Here is a 5,873-nt window from a genome sequence, read left to right on the forward strand (position 1 = left end):
AATTTTAATGAGACAACAAATCATCGAGAAAAACAAATATTAAAGGGAGTAAACTATGAGATATCTAATGATGATGACAAATCATTCTAACTAGAAAAGTTCTCATGTATACCTTACAAAATTTACTAACACTTCTATCAACTTTTAATCCTTAAAGTACTCATAATATCCATTGATAAAATGTAGTAAAAATAGATAACAAAAACATAAAAGCAAAAAAATATGGACACACAAAGTTACTAACTCTCAGAGGATTTTCTAAAGAACACAAAACTCATCCTAAATGACGTTGTTGACGAAAAAAATTAGAGATTTTTAAGGAATTGTTTCAACAATTCTAGTAGCAAAAAACCATGCTTGAATACTCAATTAACCTTTATTCTTTAATATGTACTAACAAATACTTGTAACAATAATATTGCAGAAATATAAACAAAAATATTTAAAGTATATAACAAAAATAACAATTTATAATATAAACATAAATTAATAACGGTAAAACATACCAGGATCTATAACAATAGAATGAAACAGAATAGAAAAATTCTAGTTCACTGAATGCTCAATGTCTCCTTAAGGAACTTATTCCCCCCCTAGTACCTTAAATTTAAAGAAACCTCTCAGAAAAGAATGGTGCCATTTAGTCATTCAACAGGACCAAAACACATAATTACTTAATTATTAAGAAGAAGAAGTTCAAATTTTTTTGGTTGTACTAAAATGAGAGGAGATTACTCTATTTAAAAACAACAAAAGATAGTGTAAACAAATACTTATTGTGTTTTATTGGAAAGGTCACAACCTTTCATAAAAGTTGCAACTTTTACAAAAATAATAACTTTTCATAAAGGTCGCAACTCTTCATAAAAGGCACAATTATTCATAAAAGTTACAACTTTTCATAAAAGTTACAACTTTTCATAAAAGCCACAACTTTTCATAAAAGTCACAACTTGTGTTGGAAATAAAATAAATTACAATGAAATCCTAGTTTGTAGTGGCGCCACATAGGTAGGTCTAGGGAGCAACTCTTAGTAAAAGGCATAACTATTCATAAAAGACACAATTTTTTTATAAAAGTCACAACTTTTTATGAAAGGGGAAGACTGGTGTTGAAAATAAAATAAATTACAAGGGAGTCCTGGTTTATGGTGGCACCATGTAGGCGGGTCTAGAGTTCTCTTTTATATATATAATGATACAATATGATATATCATTAGTAAAACAATATGGAGTTAATTCAACGAAATAACATACAAGAGCACAATCAAACATGTACTAGGCATGGTACCAAGGCAAACTAGGTTTGGTACCTGATCCAACCATGTAGTAACCTGTACTTGGTGTGGTGCCTGAGCCAACTTAATATATGTAGATGGCGAGGTACCCAAGCCAACCAATGGTCACACAACACGAGCAGAATCATAATCATAATGAACTACAGTAACACTTGTAAACACAAGTAAATTAAACACGTTCATTGCATGTGATAGTGTACAAGGTATCATTTTAGTTACATTTATTTGATCTTCCTAACCATGAATTTTAGAAACAATACAATCAAAACTGTTATCATGCATACATTACATATCCCGTATACAATAAACTCACTTTTCTCGAATTAAGCCTTGGAAGCTCTATTTGACCCGAGTCTTTCCCTTGCTACAAATCCTAGATAGCTTGTTATTGGTCTACAATTAACAATACAAGTATAAGATTAAATCTCCAATGGACTAATAATACTCATATTACAACTTAATCTCAACCCCAATCCAAACTTATGATATTCTCACCCAATCCAGAACTTCTCCACCATTTCTTCAACGAAAACTATCAATTATATACCCACGTGACTGAGGAAAACAATAGCTAAATCAGGAAAAACATTTAGCAATTAACCTAGGGCTTAACAACCCAAAATCCTCAGTAACTCAAATCTTCCCACCTTAGGAACAAAACCAAAGTGTTCCCTAATAAGACCTCAATGGCCCAGGCAATCAAAGTACGAAGTTAAAGATTGGATTACTTAAAATTACGAAGGCTTTTGATGAAAAAAGGAAGAAATTGTCCTAATTAAATCTCCCTTGTTCTTCCCCAAAACGTACTTTCCAAAAAACTAGCGGCTTTGGTGAATTTTCTCCACTAATTGTGATCAATCCCGCTAAAGCATCTCAATCCACTATAGTGGAAGTGCTATAGTAAGACCTCTTGTTGTAGCAGGAGTTAATTACACCGCAAAAGTAGTGTGCCACCCACTATGAAAGCTTGCATGGGGAAAACGCAAAAAAACTCTCAAAATTCTCCATTTTTCAACACACCTTCAAAAATTGACATCCCAGACCAACCCGTTCATGCCAAGTCTCATAACATCGAGTTATACTCACCCCAATTTATTTCTGAAAGGTCCTACAGATTCATTAATGTCATAGCTAATAGAATGACTAACCAAAGCTTATACATTTTATCCAATGCTTCCGCGAATTTCCCTAAACCTCACCTTTATCGTATTTTGCATGAATCTAGCAATATAAATAGTTATATCAAGTGAACATTAAGATGTAATATTCACTTAAACCAATGCCTTAAAATTAGACTAATGGAGTTTATATTTGATTTTAAAAACACATTTAACAAAAGTGTAATGATTTTTTGTACGAGGAAGAACCAACATTGTAATCATTATCGTGATAGAGTGTTATACGTGTCAAGTTAAACTATACTTCATTAATATATATTGTGTCTCTCTTATATCCACTTTTTATTTTGATTTGATTTAAAGAGACAAACAACAAATAAAGAAAGGATACAAAATACATTGTAATTAATAATTTAAAGGTGATTAATAAATATTTAACAAAAGTTTGATTCCTTAATAATCTCATTTAAGCTAGTAAATCTGAGTATTCCTTTATTTAGGCATTTGTAAAATAGTATGATATTGCTATTACAAGACAAATTCTATATACTATAATATTTGCATATTTCTATTTAAAGAGGACAATAACAGATAAAGAAAGGATATAAAATACATTGTAATTAACAATTTAAACGTTACTAGTAAATATTTAACAAAAGTTTGATTCGTTAATAATCTCATAGAAGCTAGTTAATCTAAATATTCCTTTATTTTAGGGATATTCAAGATACTATGATATTGCTATTACTAGACAAATTCTATATACTATAACATTGGCTGATAAATATGTCAAATAACATATCAAATATTAAAATCCTCTTCTTTATATGCTTGTAAAAATTTATATGTAGCTAACTGAAAAACTATTCGAATATCAAAACGTCATATTCTCTTAACACATGTTACTCTAAGCTTTTTGCATCTGTAGAAAAATGGCTCGGAAAAAAGGGCATCGGCATGCCAGGTAGTCAAGTGCAAATTGAAAACATCCGAGATTCCTCTAATATCTCAAGTAGGAAAGAAGCACATCTCTGACACCACGTAATCTAAAAAATTAGTAAGTCAAGAGAAACAGGTGGTACCAGTCCCATTAAAACTAGTTCAGAATAAAAACTGAGAAACTAGTATCTCGTCATGAACATTAAATAAGCAAATGCATAGGCTAGGATCATATCATAAATCTATGAGAGTGAGCAAACAAAGCAATGCATGCATGCCATCACCAACATTCAAACAGGGCACTCAAAATAAAATAATTTTACAACCAATGAAACTACACTACTAAAGCAGAGACTACTAACCTAGGATATAACTGGTCCTCACACACGGCCTCAGACCCTACAATATAATAATAAGTTCAATAAGGATACAACATGCCCACCGCTAATCAACAAGAAAAGGGATCGAGAAGAGATTTCCAATCAATAGAAGAGGGAGCAAACTCAATGGATGACGCCCTACCCCAATCACATGCTCTAGTCCCACACTGAGCACATCTAGGACCAACCCACAACTATGACGAGCCACCAAGGTCACAAGAATCAAAGCAAGGAGAACAACCAAAAACAGGCCCTAAAGGGGTCAAACTATGACTATGAGGTGATAATACATAACCCAAAGAATCTAATGTCCAACCTAGTCTAAGGCAACCACAAATAATTCTAAAAAAGTAAAAGAAAGATCACCTACTTCACTAGTGAATCCACAATCAATAATAAGGATCCCAACACCCACAATAAGTCCAAGGCTCCTACATAATCAAGAAAGAATAGGAAACCCAAATGACAAGCAAGTATCATCTGACGTAACATTTATACTAGACATTATCTAAGAAGTTCAATCAACAAATTTGACTAAATCCTACCCTCAAAGCCGAACATGAGCACTTTGAATCCACCACACATGATTTATACGCATCTCAAATGCCTCACAGCACTACGAAACTTTCAAATTGTCGATAATATAAAGTCATTATAGATGTTTTGACACTAAAATCATAAAAATATTAAATGGAACCAAAATTGAGTCAAAATGCGAAGGTGGAACCCACACCAAGAATCAAAAATTGAATCCGTCAAAATGTCCTACTACCTCTCGAACTTGTGTTCCAAAATTGAATACAGTCTGAGGCCTGAAAAAAACCACAAGCACCACATGCATACTAACAAGAAAACCAACCAAAGACAGCAACTTCAAGCTCAAATTCACATGAAATGAAGGTTCTTCACACCTTCTAATCAAAAACTCAAGTACCCACGCTCAGAACGATCAAACAGGACTTCGAATCACTCAAATTGGAGATCGAAAAAGGGAGAAATTACCTTTTGAAACTGAGGAATGGAAGCTTAAATTCCTAGCTATAAATACCCAAAATCAATAGCTAGAAGTTTTATATTTGGTCGCGAAAAGCATGTCCCAAATATCAGCACTTCAGCTGGTTTTCCAAACTCTGAATTCTTTGACGGGATTTTCCAAGTTCATTCGGAACCTCGTGCACGAATATGATACATGATACCCCATCAAATTTGGCATTATAGTTTCAATGAAATTATCAAAACTTTCAACCGAGGTTGTTTCAATGAAAAGTGGGTCTCCCACACCCAAGTTCCATTTTAAGCTAAAACCACAAGAAGGCTCATAATGAGGCCGAAAGCTTAGGGAATTGCATGAAATTTTGTTCTAGATAAAACTCAAAATTTTTGAGCTAACATTGCTGACGGAATTCTCATCAGAGCATATTTAACAAAATCCTGACAAAATTCAACCCTTGGCTTAATCTTTGAAGTTAAAATACCTAATGTCACAAACTCACACCACAAGTCTCACGACCTCAACCAATCATGCCGCTAGTCTAAAATGGACCTTCCAAAAAAGATGAAATCGTTAGAATTGAGGTTGTCTTCCCAAACTTTTGTCTGAAGTCAACCATTAAAGTTTCAACGACTTCAAAGTATGAAAACTTGAAAAAAATCTAAACAAACAAACAAAATGCCAGTCTCAACAAGTCATAAATGACTTGGGAATGCTACAAGAAATCTCTTAACATTGAATAGATCGAAAAACAGATAAAATGACCGAGAGGGTCATTAAAACATCAATGTAAGAACTAGATACCTCATAATTTTTTTGTGAATCATGTGACCTCATCAATCAAACTAGAAAAGAATCGGTCCACACACTAAAAAAAACTCGAATATATTTGAAAGACACGCATATCCAAAGAATTCACTTTCTCTCATGAAGAAAAATCATGTGCCTCCAAAGATCATATCATAGACTTGATAGTAGTGTAAGACTCAACAAATCTACGCATGTCAATTCTAAGATTAAATATGTCTTTCATATATTGTAATGTAGGCTTAATAAGGGACATATAAGATACATTAAGGAAAATAGAGACTCGGCCCTCCTAATCACTTTAATACGCTATATACATATTTTACTTTCAAGAGCACGC

The sequence above is a fragment of the Solanum lycopersicum genome, chromosome 1 (assembly GCF_036512215.1).
Source record: "Solanum lycopersicum chromosome 1, SLM_r2.1".
Lineage (NCBI taxonomy): Eukaryota > Viridiplantae > Streptophyta > Magnoliopsida > Solanales > Solanaceae > Solanum > Solanum lycopersicum.